The 20,635-nt window shown below is 44.9% G+C and overlaps 1 protein-coding gene across 1 annotated transcript in view; it reads left to right on the forward strand.

The window, feature by feature from the left end:
• The first annotated feature begins 2,069 nt into the window (after positions 1-2,069).
• The window catches only part of ITGB1 (integrin subunit beta 1), a 56,599-nt gene continuing 38,033 nt past the window's right edge, over positions 2,070-20,635 (forward strand). The window contains exon 1 of the mRNA XM_055147037.1: positions 2,070-2,184. The gene's annotated coding sequence lies outside the window, so the exon portion shown is untranslated. The remainder of the gene's footprint in view (positions 2,185-20,635) is intronic.

Raw genomic sequence — 20,635 nt, forward strand, 5'->3', positions numbered from 1 at the left:
AAACCTCATAATGTTCTTACCACAATGCTTGCTGTTCCTCAAATTATGTATGAGAGTGTCTCCCCGGCCCTGCAGGATTCAGACACCAACGGGCCCACATGAAAATACTGTAAAAGAGGACCCCAGGAGGAGGCTGGGGGTCCAAATGGGGGTGGCGGGGAGACACAGGAAGGAAAAAGGGCCGGAAGGGCACCACAGGAGGAAAAACATTGAGAAACACTGATGTTACATGCACAGGGAAGAGAATTCTGGGAAACGCAGAGCAAATCAACATGAACCGATTATGCTAGATCTTAGGATATTGGCCTATGCTAAGACCAGGGCAATCTTGATTAATTTTGAATGCTGCTGTCAGAAAAAAAAAATAACCAGAATACTCTTAAACCAACACCTTTTAGCTAAGCAATGTTGAGGTCTAGTGGCAGCTTTACCTATCACTGGGTTAGTAATCTAGAAGCATCTTTTAGCTTCCTAAGCTTGGTCATGCATGCATTCGGGGTGGGGGGTGGGAGTTGAGGTGAATTAAACCCATTCATTTTAAGAACTTCAGAGATGACCTAATGAATAGATTCTATTTTGCTGGGTAGCAAGGTAGGAGTTTTTCACAGAGATATTTTATTTTTGCAATATACTTAAGACTAAGAGCCAGAAGGGCATGGCAGTTTCTAATTTCCCTCAAGTGAAACACAGGCCAAGGAATCCTCTGATCTGACACGCGCCCTTTTCCCACCAGTGGGCTGGGTTCTCGGGGTCTAGTGGAGGCAGCTTGGAGCAGCTCATTTTCCATATCTGGGTTTCAGTATCATGTGGTTGGGGGTTTCTTCTCACTGAATGCTCCAGGGCCTGAGCGATAGCACAGTGGGTAGGGCGTTTGCCTTGTTTGTGGCCGACTAGGGTTCAATTCCTCCGGCTCTCTCGGAGAGCCTGGCAAGCTACCAAGAGTGTCCCACCTGCATGGCAGAGCCTGGCAAGCTACCCCTGGGTATTCGATATGCTAAAAACAGTAACAAGAAGTCTCACAATTGAGACGTTACTGGTGCCCGCTGAAGCAAATTGATAAACAACCAGAGGACAGTGCTACAGTGCAGTGCTACTTGCCTGAGCATGCTTAGAATGATCCTAGGGTTTATTTGGGGGGGGGGGCGTGGGAAGTCTGGGGGAGACAAGGGGCCACAGCCGGTGGTCAGGGTTCACTCCCCGGTCTGATCGGCCTGCGCTCAGGGATCAGTCCTGGTGGGCTCAGAGGCTCTTTGGGGCTGCAAGCGCCCTCCCCGGTGTTCTATCTCTCCACCTCTTCCCTTGTCTTTGAACCGATCCTCCCTCAGATCCCTTGGTCGCCTGCTACTGCAGAAAGTGAGCTGGAGCCGCACTCTCAGCAGGAACTTTCCCTTTTCCTGCAGGTTAATTAGCCGAAGCCACTCCCTAACTTGCATTTCTTCCCTTACACTGTCTTCATCTCCACGTTGGCGAGGGCTTCGCCTTTCTCCTAGACCCAAGTTCATGCACCTCATCACTTTAGGAAAACAAAAACAAAGGCTTTAGAGCCAATTCTCTTCTAAAAGGAAGACAGTTTTCTGGTTCGTTTCGGGGCCACACCCGGCGGTGCGCAGGGAGCACTCCCGGCGGGAGGATCGGGGTGGGGGACCCAATGGGGTGCCTCGTGGAATCGAACTCGGGTCAGCCTCGTGCCAGGCGAGCGCCTTGGGTCTCCAGTCCCAGGAAGTCGCTTTGGGGGGTCCCAACAAAACTCTGCGACCTGCCGGGGTCTGCGGGGGCTCGGCGGGGAGCGGGGCGCCCCGGGGCCCAAGAGGGCAGGCGTGGGGAAAGCGCCCCCCAGGGGCGTCTTCCCGGTGGGCCGGCCCCGCCGCTCGCCGGGGCTTGCGCAAGGCCTCGGGGCGCCGCAGGCCCCCCGCTTCGCCCCGGCCGCGCGCTTCCTGCCCGCTCCCCGCCTCCCGGGCCGGCGGGCTGACGCGGCCCGGCAGGAATGCGTTTCCGGAGGGAAAGGGCGGCGGCGGCGGCCCGAGGAGGCGGCGCGGCCCGGCCGGCTTCCTGCGGGGAGGCGGCCCCGTCCCCGCGCCCCGCCCTCGGGGAGGAGCCGCCGCGGGCCTCGCCCCAGATCGCCGAGGCCTGCGCTCGCCGCAGAGCTGCGGACTCGGCTGCGCGCGCCAGCGCCCTCGGGACAAGGTAGCGGCCTCGGGGAGGTCGGGGAAGGCCGGGCGGGGCGGCCCCGGGGAGTCCGCGGGCGGGCCGGGACCTGGGTGCGGGGCGCCGGGCCGGGTGGGCCGGGGCGGGCGCGCGGGGCGCAGCCTCCTGGCCGCCGTGTCCGGCCGGGCCCGCCCGCGCTCGCGGCCGCCCCCGCCGCGTGCCCTGCGCGCTGCCCGGCCCGCCCGCCCGCTGGCACGCCGCGGGCTGGCAGTGGCGGGGACGCGGGGCGCCCTGGCACCTGCCGTCCCCGGGCGGTCGCGGCCCCGCGCCCCCGTCCAGCGCCAGCCCGGGATTTCGATCCCGCGGCCACGGAGCGGGCAGGCGAGACAGCGGCTGGAGGACGCCGCCTGGGCGGGCAGGAGGGGGGACTCCCCGGGCCCGGCAGGACTTGGGAAGGGCCAGGAAGCTCCCGGAGTCTCTTTGTCTGGTTTTCTCCTCTTTCCCTTGTCCCCCTTCTCCCGTCTCTCGGCCGCTCTGGGTCTCCTGCGTGCGAACGGGTCCCCCCCCCGACCCCTCCAACTTTGCAGAAACTTGCGTCCCAGTTTGCTGCGCCCCGTGGCCCGGTGGGGCTGTCCCGGGGCCTGGATGGCTTGTGGGTGGGCCCCCCGCCCCCGCTCCCGAGGCTGGCGGCCGCGAGCCGCTGGGAGAAGAAGGCGCAGTGTTGGCACCGGGGCCTGTTTTCCCACTGAATATTTCTAAAAGCCGCGCTGGAGTGTCGGCTCGCCCGGCGGCAGCAGCGCCGCCAGCGGCTGCGGGGCTGGAGGCAGCCGCGCCCCTGGGACGCGGACAGACCCGGGCCCGGGGTCGGCCCCCCTGCCCCGCCCTCCGGGCCCCTCCGCGGGGGACTCCCGGCCCTGGTCTCCCGCCTCACCCTTCACCAGTTTGGGAAGAGTCCTCAGCTTTTATGGAAATCGACTTGGATCGGGGGTAGGGGGGTCAAAAAATTTGTTCTCGTTCTTGTTCTTAAGGCCACTAGTAAACCATATGCTGTGTAGGCGTCCGTGGCCTCTTCTAGTCGGTGGGCACAAATACTAGGCTTAAAATCTAGTTACCCGTTTTTTTGTTTTGTTTTAGGGGCGGGATGTTTTCTCCTTTAATACTGGAATTGGTCCAGGGAAGGCTGTACACTTTTTTTCCCCCTCCTTGGTTTACCAATGAAGAAACTGAGGCACAGGAAGCATAATTTGCTTTTTATTATCTAGTAGTAAGTGGAGACCCTCTGGGGCCTGGTCTCAGAGCCTATGTGTGGAGTAGAGGTGATCTTCTGTGCTTATGGAAGTTTCATATGGTATAGTTGTGAAAGTCAAATGTGGAGCACAGCAGAGAGTAGATGTTCAACGAACTCTTTCAGAATTTTATTGTAACTTTATTGTAATAAAAATATTTTATTGGGGCATGTTTGATATGCCAAAAACAGTAAGACGTCTCACAATGGAGAAGTTACTGGTGCCCGCTCCAGCAAATCGAAGAACAACAGGACAGTGCTACAGTGCTACTTATGTTTTGGTTTTTGGGTCCCATGTTGCGGTGCTCAGGACTTACTCCTGGCTCTGTGCTCAGGGATCACTTCTGGTGGGACTCCAGGACCCTGTGGGGAGCCTGGGATTGAACCCTGGCTGGCTACGGGCAAAGCAAGTCTTACCACAGCTAACCCTCTCTCTCTCTCTCTCTCTCTCTCTCTCTCTCTCTCTCTCTCTCTCTCTCTCTCTCTCTCTCTCTCTCTCTCTCTCTCTCTCTCTCTCTCTCTCTCTCTCTCTCTCTCTCTTTCTCTGGCCCCTAAAAAAATCTCTGGAATGTAATTGACATTAAGCCTGCCCTCCACATTAATATTAGGGGTTATTGGATTTCATTTTCTATCGCTGTTTTGATGTTACAGAAATAACTGCTGTGAGTCTTGTTTAAGCGTTTTCCTGGCGTTGCAGGTAGTCTTAATAGCAGATTGTAAATAGACTGCTGTTACAGTTGGTGCTTCCCTGTCCTGACTTGCATGCACATCAGAACCAGAGGGGTCAGGGCTTACTGAAGATGCCAACTATAATACTCTTTTAAAAAATAACTATTTCATTGGTCTGAATCAAATGAGTGACAGGCTAAGATGAAGTGATAAATTGAAAACATGGGGCAAATTGATTATTTTGGTAACAGGCATTTGAGGAGAAAGCCTTCCTTCTTATCCTAAAATTCAGTGTGAGATGAAAGATGTTACTAGAATGCTATTTAAAAAGACCAGGCATATGGTTAGTACTTTCATAAACCAGAAAGCGAGTAAACTCCAAATTATCACGTTGCTTTCACACATCTACACATTTAAGATTTTCTAATGATTTGCACTTTTTGTTGATGTTTGCACAACGCTTTTTGTTGTCTTTGGGTGTGTGTTTACGAGGACTTCTCGGTTTCTCCTTCAGGTTCAATAACTGGGCTACACCCCTGGCTACTGTATCAAATAGTTGGCGTCTTAATTTTCAGAGACTACTTGTCATTTAATATTTGAATTGTTTGGCTTCTTACCTGTGTGACTTACAGTAGGGGACTGGTGTGATACTCTGTATCTAAAGAAGATACCTTTCCTTCAATAGTCTGTGTTGGTTTCCTTTCTAACTAGACTGCTAGAAAGAAGGAAACTGCTAAGAGTATTGGGACTTTCGAGTTTCAAGAATCTAAATTTCGCAGGATTAGTACTGTGGGGAAGGCCTTTGCCTTGCAGGCAGCTAACCTGCGTTGAGACCCTGGCATCCCATACAGTCTCCCAAGCCCTCTGGGAGTGATGCCTGAGCCAGAGCCAGGACTGAGTCCTGAGCACTTCACTGTGTGCCACAAACACAGGAATCTAAATTCCTCTGTGTGCAACAGGCTATTTCTGAGAGGACTTATGTGGACTCTTAAATTTCAGAGATTTTCCTACTCTGCACAGAAGAGTTGGGATCTGTTGGCTGAGTCCTAGACAATTATATTGTACAAACAATGTATTTCTTATACTAGTTTGTCTATTGGGACCTTTGTGGGGGGAGGGGGGTCCTTTTCCTTTTATGTTCCAGACATAGTAGTTGTGGGACAGGATGGCTGGGTTTAGAGGTAAAGGTAGGGAAGAGAAGTGTTTTCAGGATCCTGAAATGTAGCAGTGCGTAAACTCCAGAACATCATTGGCTTTAGAATATTTCAGTCAGTGGAGGAAAAGAGTGAGAATTTTTTAAGGAGCTCCATGTCCTAAAGGAACCAAGCTGTATCTTAGAAATAGTTAATCTTTTTAAAAGATAACTAGTTATGAAACCCATGTAGCCACGTTTTATTTATAAAGTAGTATACTGTGAATTGTTTTAAGAATCTGAGTTTAAACTTTACCTTTAAAGTTTAACTATCTTTAATCTTTATTTTTGATTTGTGGCTTTAGAAGATAAGGTTAACTTGTTTAGCAGTGCACTAAACATGTATACCACCTTATGAGAGTGTGGAAAGTGTATGAGTAAAAAGTACAGTATCCATATAAATGCACGTATACACTTGCATGCACATATTTCTTATAAGAACAACTCATAGACTCCAAAGTACAGTTTCTGGAACCAGGGAGTGATAAAACAGTGACTCACTGAAGTTTATGAAGAAAATGTTAGACTTACTGTTATGCATATTTTAAATATAATCTAGGTAATTTTTATGATTTACATTTTTATAGCATATGTATTAATTTGTAAGTTTGCATAGGTTTTGATTACATGTTTGTACAAAATTTTTTTTTTAGTAGCATTGGTGAGTGGTCTGTAAGGTTTGTGGGTCTTTGGTAAAGGGGATAGTTTGGGTGGGTGTGCAAGACTTAGAGCTTTGGAGAATTGATGGAATTTGGTATCTGAGATAAGAGACCTATAGTGGCAAACATTTCCAGTTAGGTGGTTCCCCTGGTCAGGGGCAGTATAGCCACAAGGTGGTGCTGGTTGATTGGCAGAAGGAGCAATGTTGAATTTTTAATGCCTTTTGTTTTTGTTTTGTTTTTTGAGGCAGCCAGGGGGTACACGCAAAAATGTCAAGAATGCAGTTGAATACACAGAATGGGGACTCAGAGAATGGGGTCTAGAGATATAGACTAGTACTCTGTGTTAGTTGACGATATTAACTGCAGATGAGAAAAATCCAGAGAGTTAACAAGGAGTGGGTGAGGAAGAGCAATGGAAAAGCAGTTTCCCTCACCATTTTTTTCCTCTGAATTTCAGATTCCTTTAAATGACAGTTATAAGAATCATATGTTGGTTTTTAAAAATTTTTTTCTGAAGTTGTGTTTGGAGTGAAACTCAAAGGGCAGAGGGCATAATTGAAGTGGGAAAGCTGGGTTTCAGTTCAGGTTCTGCTCTGTGGTCTTTGTGGGACAACTTCCAGTGTTTTCTGCGTCTATGCTTCAGAGTCATCTCAGTTCTCATTGTGTCAGCTCAGAGTTGAAAGGGTCTGTTGCTCCTCCCAGGTGCCCTGGAGTGTTGCTCATTCTTCCGTGAATTTGCCCGTATTGTGGTCGTGTGCCAAATTATTCCGTTAAGAGAACTTGGCAGAGCTGATGAACTAAATCCTGAGCTCCTTGACAGGATGTGTTTTTTTGTTGTATAATGCATCTTTCTCAGTGTCTTGCGTACCAGTTACCTGAAAAATGGTAAGCTGACTGGGTACAGATCAAGAAGTGTGGGCTGGAGAGTTAGTATGGTAAGGTAGGGTGCTTGTCTTGCATGCGGAAGACCTGGGTTTGAAGTCCAGCATTCCTTATGGCCCCCTGATCCCTGCCAGGAGTGATCCCTGAACACAGAACCAACGAAGTAAGCCCACGGCACTGCTGGGTATGGCTCCAGTCCCTGCCTCTGGAACCTCCCAAAGTGTTTTGACTGATTTTGCTTTTCAGTGAAATATCTTGTAAAAGTTTTATTCAGGGCAACGGATATCAAAAAATATTTCACGTGAATTGCCAGATAGTACTCTATAATGGATTCTGAAAAAAAGATCATCATTGGCTTAGTAGTTTTGGAAGATTACAGAAAAGGTGTGGTATACACTTTGAGCATCATAGATATGACAGGTGGTGACATAGAGTTTGCTTAGAAAGCAGAATCCAGTGTAACTTGGCAAATGTTGTTGACCCGATTAATTCCTTATTAAGTATTGTGTAAATGAAGAAAATGTGAAGGAACTGCAACTTTAGTCTGAACTTTAGCGACAGAAATACAATTAGATTGCAAATACAATTAAAAAATACAATTAGCTTGAATTAAAATAGTATGGTGTTGGAGACAGGAAGATGAGCTTAACGGGCTGGAGCAAATATACCCGGAGTCCCACCTCAGGCACTCCAGGGCCCCTGAGTACTGCCCAGCTGCCTCTGGTGGCCCCATAACTGTTGGGCCCCTGAATTATTGGGTTCACATTGCCAGACAGAAATCTTTGGAAGTAATTCCAAGCCTGAACACTGTTTGGGAGCATTCTCAAATATTGTGCGTCACTGAAGATTTGTCATTTATTATGTCAGACACTAGCAAGATCATGTTCGGGAATTATGAAGAGTTATTTCTGTGTATTGTGAGCAATGAAGAGCTGGAAAAGGTAAAAAAAAAGATGAAGGACTGGAGAAGTTGAAAATAAGTTAGAAGGGTAGAGAATAATTAGCGCTTGTTACAGGGGAAGAAGTTTCAGTGGACTGATGAGGAAATTATTTACATGAAAATTTTATTGAAATACTCCATTTGATGAATGGAAGTCATATTTCAGTATAATGTTATTGATTGAATATGTAAATAAGCTTTCATATCCAAACTTAGAAATAGTCCTCAGCGCGGAGAAGCCCCCTCCCCGCCCCCTGCCCGCCGCGGTCTGGGGCTTGCCCTGAAGCCTCCGCCTGGCACCTTTCCGCCGCCGCTGTCTGTTCCTGACCAATCCCCACTCTGCTGGTTAGGGGCGTGTCCTCATCTTAGGGGCGTGGCCTCAATGTGGGCGTGGCTTCTTTCCGGAGCAGCCGCAGTTTTTTTTCCATTCCATGCATTGTCCTTTGGCCACAATTGATAAAACCCACTCCTCTGAACAATTCCCTGGTCATCTTAGTCACTATATGTTAATAGTCAAGTAACCTAGCCTATCCTAATTTCACAAAAACTGTTAGTGAACACATCAAGTTGCACATAAAAAGTCCTTTGTAAAAAGAGCATAGCCCCACATCTTCACTTGAGGCCCCTCCCAAGCTAAGGCGAACACCGGATAGTAAAGCCCATAACAACATGAAGAAACAGCGAAAATCCCTACCACCAGAAGAGATCCAAGAAAATATCTCACCAAACTTAGAAATAGTTACTAAGAAATATTTTGTGATTTACTTATTTCATAGTAAGATTTCCGTGTTTTTCAAAAGAGTTGGTGAATCATGTTTGGTTACTGGAGATTGAAGTGTGAAAAAAACCTTTTACTACCATGGTGCACTAGGAAAGCATAGCAAAACCACTGTCGGGCATGCAGGTATGGTTAGTAAAGAGTCGTAGAGAGTCGTAGGTTCTCAGTCCGTTAGTTGCTTAGGTTCTTCAATGCAGACACTTATGACCAAGTGCATTGGAGAGCAAGAAGAAAACTCAGAAGTCAGATAAACTGGCCTGTACTTACTACACTGGTATTTGTTGCTAAGAGTTTTCACATTCACAATTATATTTTAATCTCGGCAGTAGTTCTAGGGTAGTAGTATTACAAGTTTCCCGCTGAGTAAAATGAAAGAGTGATTGACTTCTTTCCTTGGAACCTATAGTTAGTTGGATTTCTCTTTCTTGATATTGGGGTTGGCTGGTCCCAGGGGCACTTACTGACTGCTCAAGAGTCACCTGGCAGTCCTATCTTTAATACTTTTATAAACTTGTCATGGCATAAAATTTCTCAACCAAGTAGTTGGTAGTTTATTCTTTCCTCTTCACAAGGAAAGACTCTAAGTTTTAGACATGGCAGGTATAAAGAAGAAACTGCTCATTAGGTTGAACTGGAAAATCCCGGTTACTGGCTATTTAGTTTATTGTGGGACCCACACAGTGAGTGCTCTGGGAACTGCATAAATTGGGAATCAAACTCAGGGCCTTGCACATGTAGCACATGTGCTTTAGTGCCTGAGCTGTGTCCCTGGCCCATCCCTTTCTTGATGTTGTCTTTTGAGTGGAAGGAACTGGGAGGAATTAAGTTCAGGCAACTTTTCATGCTTGCTTTGAAGGATCAGTTCTAAATACTACCGCTTAATTGTGTTGTTTACTCTTTTTTGGGTTTGTATTTTACGTTTTTCTATTTCAATTTAAAGTCCCTCCCTTTGCTGTAGTTGAGTTTCTTTGGTGCTCCCTTATTAGTGAATTCATTTCATGTTTGTTTATTTTCCGTTTTACACTAAAGCTTTTCCTTTTGGGGGAGTGCAGCCAGTGACCAGTCATGCTTGCTGACTCTGTTCCATCATGTTTTTAATGGACTTGGATTCTGGTTTTTGTTTTTCTCACAAGAACTCACAAGCCTGTTCTTCTGTTGTGTTCCCATTTCTTGTGTTCATGAGTTCTGTGGAGGATATAAACTTAAATTTCCTTTCTTACTGTACAGTGCTCTCTGGTTTTGCAGTCTGTTTTTGATGTCTGTCTGTAAGATAATATGTATTTGGGATTTTAAAAAAAGTACCTTGAAGAATGTAATGCCTATCTTGAGTTTCTCATATTTTCAGAAATGATTTTCCACTTTCTTTCATGACCTACCCTCTAGTGGTTTGTCCTAGTTATGTTCCATACCCTTCACCTCTCCTTTTGAGGTGGTTTTTTTTTTTTCTGACCTACAGCCTGTTCATTCTTTATCTTGCCTTTGCACTTGTGGATTTGAGGTTCTGGGGTAATGTTGATTTCACTTCCATATTTTCATTTTCTGGGAGAGGGTGGGGAGAATTTTACTAGTAATGAATTATGGTTTTGGTTATTCTGTAATTTGTCTTAACTGTCATGTGTCCGCAGGTTTCAGTAATTTTGTGAGCCCTTAGCCGTGTTGTAGCTCATTAGCTTCATTAGCAAAAGAAGCCAACTGCTCATTAAAAGGCTCTTTTTTCCTTCTGGATGGGGGTGGTGAATTTAAGGTTTTCAGACTGTTGTGTTTGTTCATAGTGGGTAGAAAAGAATTTCAAATGAAATATTAGTTGCATCTATGCCTTGGAATATCCTGGCTTTTTTGCTTTTTTTTTTCTTTTTCCTTTATTCTTTCTGCTGTTTCCATCATTATTTAACTTAGTCTTTTGGCCTTGGAGCCCGACCTCCTCACCATCACAGACCTCTTCTGCAAGGCAAAGGGAGTCATACTGAGTTTCAGCTGCTCTTTCGCTAAAGGGAACAGTGCTCTTGCCCTGGGCGAGTTTATCCCTGCCCTCCATGGCACCGAGAGCAGACAGTTGGTGCTACTGGGAGCTCCCTGTGTAACAGAAGTGCAGGTTTGTCTCTGATGCTTTCAGTTTGGCTCCCTGTGTTTTTTCTGCACTACATTGATTTTTAAATACCAATCTGTAATTGCTCTATTTTTGTTTCCCCCTTTAAGAGCGGATACAAAATCCTGCATTAATTTTAGAAGAGACTTAGGACATACTTTAATTAGGTATTTGAAATGATTTTAGGGCTGGAGAGAAAGTTCAGGACACAAGGCACTTCATGTGACCCTTGTTTGAACTCTCGTACCACATGTGGTACCCCATCCCCCTCCGGGAGTGATCCCTGAACTCAGTAATTGAGTGGTGAGAACCTTAGTTCTTCCTAGAAACTTTCCTATGTTGAAAACGTGGGCTTTGAATCTACCTGCTTATTTGTCTGGCACTTTAATAGAAATTAATTGTTTGTTGATTTGAATTTAATTCATCTAGTGCATAAAAATATGCCCTGTGCAAAGATTTTATAGTACGAAATCTTGGGTGATGTTCCTTTTTATGTAAATTGACCTATGGGCACCGAGTTTTAAAATAAGGAACCAAAGAAACAGGACAGGGGTTTACATGCATGCAGCCAGCCCCAATCAGGTCAGTCCCCTGCATCACCTGGTCCTCCAAAAACCACATTTTCAGGCCCTTGCATTGAGACTCTGACCAGGTTCCATAAGAATCACGGGAAGGGATGCTGGTCTTCCTGAGAAGAACTTGGGAGTTTCCCCCTCCCCCGACAAAAAACCCCCAAGTCCCCTCCCAAAACCGTGATCCAGTCTCACTTCTTCCCCCTTATGGTGCTGGGATTTCACACATGTGTGTCATGCTCTCTACCACTTGAACCACAGCCCTGACCTGTAACTCACATTTTAAAGTAATTTTTATGTAACATGTAGTTGTTTAATGTTTTGCAAGCATAGTGTTTATATAATGTTTCTGAAGATTTTTTAATCTATAATTATAAAAGAAAATGTCACATTATTTTGTGATATTGTTAAAAATATTTAGGCAAGCCTGCCTAAATGGTGCTTTTATTTTGGGTTGGGGGATTTTGTGCCCCCAAATCTGGCAGTGTTCACGACTTACTCCTGACTCTGGGCTCAGGGATCGCTCTTGGCATTGCTCAGATGATCCTTTGAGGTGCTTGGGATTGACCTGGGGTCAGTCCAGTGGAAGGCAAGCACCTCAATCCTGTAATCAGTGGTTTTTTTTTTTAAAGTATAAACAGGGGCCAGAGAGGTAGTATAGGGGCTAGGGCACTTGCCTTGCCCTGTGAACCCCAACAGGTAAGTTGTGAACACAAACAGGTGTGGTCCAAAAACAATAAAAGTGAACAGAGCATAAAATCTTACATATGTGTGAAGATGAGTTTACAGCGATATTAAAAATAAAGTATGAAGATGAAATTACAGTAGCGATGAATAAGAATCATGTACAGTTTTTGACAGTGGGAACAATTGCACATGTTTGTAATTGTTAATCACTAAAATGGGAGTGTTTGGGGAGAGGTGTTTACATTCATTGTTCAAAGAATGAATTCTGATTTCTTATGTAAAACAGAAGATGGTGTTAAGAACCTCACAAAATTTGTGGGTTTTGTCAATTTGACAAGTTTTGTTAATTTGGCAATTAAAATAACTTTTGTTGGTCTCCAATACTCCATTCAGGTTGGAGGCCCAAGAAATGAACTCGTAGACTATTCTAAGTCGTACCTGTGTGTGTGTGTGTGTGTGTGTGTGTGTGTGTGTGTGTGTGTGTGTGTGTGTGTGTGTGTGTGTGTGTGTACTTACATACAGGGGATAGAACTCAGTGGTTCACATGTGCAAGGCACATGTTCTTCCACTGGGCTGTTTTTCTGCCCATTTTCTCCATTTTTATGCTCTGAGTCAGTTCTAACATGAGAAAGATTTTCTTTCTTTTAAAATAGTGACTAAGTCAGCCCTCAAACTATTATAGTTTAAAGGCAAGTCATCGCTTCTGGATTCAGCTGCTTTGATTTCAAGCCTGCCTATGTGACTTTGGAATAAATAGGCTTGATTTCTTCATCTGTCAAATAAAGATAGCAGTCCAGGCAGGTCACATTATGTGGGGGAGTTACTTAGTTAACTGTTACTTGCTTTATCATAATTATTTTGGTCATTTGAAGATGTTGAGATAAAAGCGAGATGGTTCCCTTAAATTGGTCCATGTCATGGAATATTCCTTGGGCTGCTCTATACCTATTCTGGCTCCCAAATGAAAACCAGAGATTCCTTTTAAGCATTTTCTCCAGGGAGCATTGAATGAAATCAAACTGCATCACTAGTCAGGTTTCTGCTAATAAGATACCACTTGGCTTGTCCGGGTCTGCTCCCCGTGACAGAAGGCTCTCAGTCATTCTCTCTTCCTTGGGTTTTACAGGGTGGTTGTTTTCCCGCTCCCGCAAACCTTTAAAGGGTAGTCTGTGGTAGAAACATTTAGAAATACCTGTATTTTGTGTCACACAGGTTTTCCTAATCATTGAGGGATTTGTTTGTTTGTTTGTTTTTTGTTTTGGGGCCGCATTTTTCAGTGCTCGGAGGTTACTTCTGGCTCTGCACGCAGGAATCACTGCTGGTGGGCTCGGGACCATATGGGTTGTCGAACTAGGGCTGGCTGTGTGCAAGGCAGATGCCCTACCCGCTGTACTATCACTCTGGCCCCCAAATCACTGAGATTTTGTTGCTTTTACTTTACATAAAAATTGTTAGAACACTATTAGAAAGCACAGTTAATGAAACTGTCCTTAAGTTTCAGATGTGAGACCTGAAATAATAATACTTGCATGTTATTCACATATACCTGGTGACTATTGTATCAAAATAGATTTCTAAATAGCTATAATAATCTACATTAACCTCATTTTCTGTAGTGTTCTTTCTAGACCTAACACCTTATGCTTTATTTCGTTGTCTTATATTTCCCCTCTCATGGACTGTCCAGTTTCCCAGTCAAAATTATGACTGGAAAGAAGCAAAACTTTCGAACATAGGTGCTTTTTCAAAATGCAGTTTTTCATTGAGTTTCAGATACAGTATTGAGTTTCAGGTACAGTATTTCAGATACAGTATGTACGAATAATACTAACAAGTAGTAAGTAATGCTTAGTAAGTTTTCAGTGTGCCAGATATTTAAACTTCACATAACCTAAGAAGGCTTAAGTACTGCCATCTCTGTTTGCAAGATGAGGAAACTGAGGCACAGAAGAACTTGTCAGTATCACCGTGTAATTAGAAATTAATTGGCTGATGAGAAATTTGGACTGAGCCCTTCTGGAGACATAGGATGTGCCCAGTCCTGTAAAAGGCGCAGCACATCACCTGTCTTGGCTGTGCTTGCTGCTTCAGGGAGCTTCAGAAATCTCCAAGTTATCTTTGTTTCTTAAGTATTAAGGTAACTGTGTTAGAGAGGCCACAAAGAAAAAACTGCTAGGAGTGGTTCATATGGCAGGATATGCATCTGTGATGGATGTGTCAGAGCTACATGTCTTAAGTACTAAACCTTTTAAACAGAGATTATTTTCATTTGTTTCAATATGTACTTATGTGTTGGCCTTAAAGTATCTCCCTCCCCCAGTTTATGTCATCATCGGGGCCTCAGGTGTGTTTATGCTAATAATCCTTCTGATCCTTTGCATTATATGTTTTGTTTTTTTCCAATTCCCTGGCTTTTAAGTATTTATCTTGTCTTTTTTTTTTTTTTTTCTTTTTGGGCCACAGCCAGTGATGCACAGGGGTCACTCCTGGCTCTGCACTCAGGAATTACCCCTGGCGGTGCTCAGGGGACCATATGGGATGCTGGGAATTGAACCTGGGTCGGCTGCGTGCAAGGCAAAAGCCCTACCCTCTGTGCTATCGCTCCAACCCTGTCGCATCTTCTTGATCTCCCTGATTCCAGCCATTGCTGATGGGAAGAGTAGGGACTCACTTCTGTGTTTCTTTCCTCAAGTTCCTCATATTTTCAAGCCAGGCACTTTCTCTGTTGGTGGGGTGTGAGGTAACAGCCTGGGGTCAGGAGGACGTAGTTCCTGGGAGTGTAAGGAGAGAGTTGGTGTTGTCTGAGCTTGACTGTGGGGCTAGTGTTGACACACAAGCACATTTCTTTCTCTGTGGAACAGTCTTCCTCTGGACAGAGTTTCCGTATAATTCTCAGAGCTTCTCAGCCAGCTCAAACCCTCCGGCATCCACCCGGAACTGACCTTTTCTCCTTTTCTTGATTCTTACTGTTCAGCCCCATTCTCTTTGCTTATGGTCATCCATCGTCTGAGTCAGTTGCTGGCCTATCTTTGGATTTGTGTGTGAATGCAAATTACTTTGGTTTCATAAAAGAGCCGGGAACATGAGGCATTTCGTATCGCAGTTGAAATTGACTTAAAAGTTTTTTTTTCTGGGGGAGGGGCACACTGGCAGCGCTCAGGGGCACACTGGCACTTACTCCTGACCCAGTGCTCAGGGACCATGTGGTGCTGGGAATTGAGCCAGGGCCGATGGGATACACAGCATGTGCTCCCTGCCCTGAGGCTTCTTACATATTCCAGAATTAATGAGGAATAGTCACCCTGGGGGTAGCTGCAGTATCTTTTCTCTTTAGCATCGCTGTGCACATTAATTATTAAAAACTACTTTTCTTCAGCTTCTGAGTAATTTTGGAGGAAACTGGCATAGAGTTGAGTCTAACTTTGTGAACAGGTGTTTTGCTTTGTTTGGGGGCCACACCTGGCGGTGCTGAGGGCTTGCTCCTTGCTTGCTCTGTGCTCAGGGGACCGTGTTTGGTGTCAGGGAATGCACCTGTGTTGCTGCGTGCACGGCAAATGCCCTGTTCGCTGTGCTGTCTCCCCGGCCCCAAACAGTTGTTTCTGCTTGTGTGCCACACTGGTAGTGCTTGTTCATGGCCGCTCCAGGCTGGGTGCTCGAGGGCAGCTGCCAGCAGTGTTAGGGGACCATGTGGTGCCCGGGACGGAGTCCGGGGCTGTAGCCACTTGAGCTGTCTCCCCCGCCTTGTTTAGCGAACATTTCTGAGAGTGACTTTGTGCCAGCATTCTGGTGGTGCCACAACAGAGTACACACACCCAGCCTCTGCCTCCCCGGAACTTAGGAGCCATCAAGAGGAAGGAAGGGTAGCAACAGTTTGCCTTGTGCGGGGTGTGCGTTACCGGTGTGCTGTTGTGAAGCCAGGTGTCCGTTGTCTGCTGAGCCTCAGTGCTGCTTTGTGGTGCTTTTCATCGCCCTGATTTCTTTACTCGCTAACCCACCTCCTTTGTTCTGTAATTCAAATTTCGTTTAAAAAAATAAAGAAAAATCTGATGCTGGCTGTGTGATCTCCCTCAGTTTCTTACCTTCTGCCCCGCCGGAGCAAAGGAAGCTAGCCTTCCGGGGTCACAGCTGGGCGGCACTGCCTGGCCAGATCATGGCCCCCCAAGTACTCATCCCTCTACACCACCTCAGTGATTTTCATCTTTCACCTGCCTGCTGTATGTGCGTTTCTAACCCCCGTTAGACCCAGGGGTCTAAATTCCCATTCAGAATCTTCCCTAGGTTCCATGGAGGCAGTTTGCACCCCACATTTCAAAACCAGGGGTGTCTTTCCCCCTGAGTTTGTTTCCCTCTCTGTCCTCTCTATTGGGAGTGATTTCTCTGGCCTCTTTTCTCTCAGTGTTGCTCAGACCCCACATTACAGGTGCCACCTTGTAAGTCACTTGTTTGCTGCCGTCTTGTCCACTACTCCGTTAATTCCGCCTTTTGTCATCGCTTACCTTTCCCTTGGCAGTTACCTTCGTATTTGTAGCTCCCGTCCTGCTCCCCATTGGCTGCCCCTCAAATTCTCTGCCTTACGAATGCATGTTGTCATGTTACTATGCTGCTGTAAGATTTGCAGTTTCCTACTCTATGGACCAATCTTCGTTCTTAGGCACTTAAGGCTCTCTGTAATCTCATTCTTCCTGCTTTTAACTTTCATCTAAATCTCAGGAATACTCAAGTACCTGAAGAGTCTCGGAGGTCTCCATAGTTCAGAATTTTGGCATAATATATATTTTTTACAGAAAGTTCTAGGGATAAAATAATCACTTAAACCTCTGGCCAGACTTACCTACAAATAATGCATAAATACAAATTTTCTAGCCTTTCCCCATAAAAAAAAATTGAATCAGTACCACTGGGGATGTGGGGCGGGCTGGCCAAGGGGGTGTCATCAGTTGAGGCTGTTTAGAAGATTGGAAAGATGGTTTTGTACTTTGTGGCCTGCATGTGTAAGCCTTGGAATATTTCTGTCTGCTTCCCCATTTCTTACGTCTCCTCAGTGCGAAAGCATCACCCTCTCCCTGGAACTGCTTAGGCAGATTTGCGCTCTCTGTGCCTTTTGTTCTGTGCATGTGTTGGTCATAGAGACCATCATGTCATCTTGTAATTGTGTTTTCTATTTTGAGCTGACTCTCTGGGACAGTAATCTTTGTGGCTGAAGATAGAACACAAACCTTTCACAGCTGACCGTGAGAAAGCTTTGAGAGAGGTAGAGAAGGCCTGAAAAGCCAAGGCCTAGAGAGAGCCTGTAGAGCAGTAGAATGTACCGTTTGTTGCTCTGCGTGAATCCTGTGGGTATTTCACTAAGTATTCACGCAGTTTCTGAATGAATGGGTAAAGGAGTGAAAGTGGTACGTCAGAGGCCTTCAGCGTTTTCTTGTGCCTCAGCAGTTTCATATGCTCGGTGGGGAGAGGATCCCCGCTAAAGCCAATTGAGAAAGGAGTCAAACATTTTGAAATGGAGGCCAGTGTGGGCCTCTGCTTCTAGACATTTTACAGTGAAGAAGAGGAGACAAGCTAGAATTAGGGCAAATATCTGGGAAATATCTTTCCCAGTTGTCCCCTCATTTAAAAAAAAAATTGTGGACTCCTGTTGGTCAAAACTCCTTCAGATACATGCTCTCAGCGAAAGAATCATCTGAGTACAGGCTGTATCTTCGGGATTGGGTTTTCGATCAAGGGTGGGCATTCAGGTGTATCTGAGAGAATTACTTCCCGGACCTCACTTTGAGAAATGCACTCCAAGGAAGTGTTCATGTGCCCTTCCTCACTCGGGAGCCTCCAGTTCCTCCTGAGACTCTCCGCAGTGTGAGGGGGCCTGTTGAGTCTTCTCTGTCACCCCTTTTTTTAATTATTCATTATATGGATTTTTGTTTTTTATTTATTTATTTTTTTATTGAATCACCATGTGGAAAGTTACAAAGCTTTCAGGTTTAAGTCTCAATTATACAATGCTCGAACACCCATCCCTTCACCAGTGCACATATTCCACCACCAAGAAACAGAGTATACCTTCCCCCACCCCCAATCCCCCACCTTGCCTGTGTAGCTGATAAATTTCACTTTACTTTCTCTTTACTTTGATTACATTCAATATTTCAACAGAAAACTCACTATTATTGTTTGGAGTTCTCAAAAGGAAGCATTTGCTAGTCTGTTTTCCATTGCTGAGGATGAAGAGATATGAGGTTGTGCGGCGTCTGTCACCCCTTGTTACTGCCCAGCTCTTTGCTGCTCGATTGTAGCTCACTGTGGTCTCTGGGTTTCTTTATGGCTCATGCACATGCTTAATTGCTGTTGCCTTCCATTTCCTGTGGCTTGTCTGTTTCCTGTCAGGGTGCTAGGAAGTTGTCATTTGTCCTTGAACCCGTTCTCAGCGGTTACCCTTGCTCTCTCAGCTGTTCAACACTGACACCTTGGTTTCCCTTTCTTGAGCATTTGGTGCTGTTCTTGAAGAGCAGGGGGGCTTCCAAAGCTGATCTTTGCTTAGTCAGGGTAGAGGAAAGTGGGTTTGATTTTGTAGAGATGTGTAGCCTAAAGAAATGTTTTCTGTTATTAATCTGGTAACCAGCTCAGAAGTGATTCTCTTAAGAGGCTTCTAAAGACAGTCCTTACTAGAATCCTGAAGAAACATCTGCCATCAGACCATATTTAGAACAAATACTTGTTCTGTTTTGTTATTTCTTTTTGGGTCACACCCAGCAATGCTCAGGGGTTACTACTCCTGGCTCTGCACTCAGGAATTACTCCTGGCAGTACTCAGGGAACCATATAGGATGCCAGGGATTGAACCCAGGTCGGCTGCATGCAAGGCAAACAACCTCCCTGCTGTACTATTGCTCCAGCCCCTGTTCTGTTATTTTTGTCTAGAAACTGCTGCGACTCACCATAGTCATGCATTTCCCTAGGAGTCTTGTTCCAGTTCTTTTAATCAGCACTTTGGAATTGATATTATTTAAATTGCTTAGAATTATTGTCTACATGGTATACATTTATACGCTTTAGGCAGGCCTTAAACTATGAACTGTTGGACATTTTGCACCCAGTTAAACTCAACTTTTGTTAGTTTCTTGGACATGGTCACAAGATGATATTAGGTAAGCTGAAACTATAGGCTGTAGAAGTGGTATGAAGTTGCAAAGTAGACTCCTGTGCAAGTTATTCTGACTGCTTTTTCTCAGGGAATTCAACAGACACTAAAACCAGCATTAATAGCAGAGGAAATGCAGTTATCTCATAGATGGTCTGAGCACAACTGAAAATGTATTCTCAGGTTCTATGGAAATAGTGTCCTACAAGGGAAGTTCTTGAAGATGAAGATTTTAAGAATAATTACTTTTATCAAAGAAAATTTTCCAGGAAATAAAAAGAAATCCACACAATTACCCTGCCATAATTGTTTTTCTTAAGAAATCAAAAAGGAAATAATAATACAAACCCATAATTGTTGCTGTACTTGAATATAAATTTTTATCTCCAAATCTCTGTTTACCTTAATGCTTATATGTTATTGATGTTTACATACCTGTCAACTTAATGTATACTTTGCATTTAGAAATTTTTCTATAAGTCTTCTGAAATTACTGCATTTTGTTTTATGACTATAATAATCAGGTTGATGAAATTAGCATTTCTCTATTACTGAATAGAGTATGTGTGTATTTTGCTAGATTTAATGAATGTGTCACTTTTTATGTTTTTAATTATTTCTTTAGGAATTCCCAGAATGCTAGTCAGATGGTTGAAGCTTTTTTATGGTTTTCGATACAAGTAGTTAAGTTATTTACCGCTGAATAATCCAAGCTTACACATCTGTCTGTTTTCTCTTAGCCATTTGTAGTAGGTTTTGTTGAATTAATTACCTTTAAGATATTTTCTAGTTTACCTTTTATAGCTTCATATTCCGTATCTTTGTTGAGTGGGGTAGGTGTTTATACAGCAGTGGACCGGCAGCCTGTCCCAGAGCAGTGAGTAATTAAGTGATAGGGTCGGTGACCTGCGACTTTAGCCATCTTTGACTAACCCTGGTAGATATTTATGAAAACTTACTCACAGAAAAGTCATATACTTAATGACTAAGCTTAATATTCATAAATAAATATTCATTCTAGTTAGCAATTCTGTAAGACACTCAAGTTACCTTCCCCTTATCCCCCCACCCCTGCTTTTTTTTTTTGGTTTGGCTGTAGATCTAGACCCTTTAGGGAATTTATTTGAATATTTTCCTAATTCCATGCATAAAAGTTGATTTTCTTTAAACAACTTGAACTCAAAATTATAGAATCAGATTAGAAATTTAAGTGTGGGGATTGTATAGGATATTGGTCTTAGCATGGGGAGAAAACCGTTGGAGGGCTGTGTGGTTCCAGTGACAGAGGCTATATCTTGGTTGTTGGAGATCCTGGTTCTAATACTTGGACTGAATGGCTCCCTGAGTGTGCCCCCACGAGACACACACACACACACACACACACACACACACACACACACACACACACACGATGGGAAAGTAGTAATCAAGGGAATGGCACCATTGGAATCCCTGATTATGCTGTGGGAGCCCAGGAAGTGAGAGACGCTGGGACAAAGACTGCTAATAAGTTTTATGGTATTAGGGAATTCTTGACTTTAATTTTTAGAACGATGTTAAGTGTCAAAATATATTTGATTTTGTGAAAGTCAAGAATGGATTTTT

This window comes from Sorex araneus, chromosome 9 (assembly GCF_027595985.1).
Source record: "Sorex araneus isolate mSorAra2 chromosome 9, mSorAra2.pri, whole genome shotgun sequence".
NCBI classification, from domain to species: domain Eukaryota; kingdom Metazoa; phylum Chordata; class Mammalia; order Eulipotyphla; family Soricidae; genus Sorex; species Sorex araneus.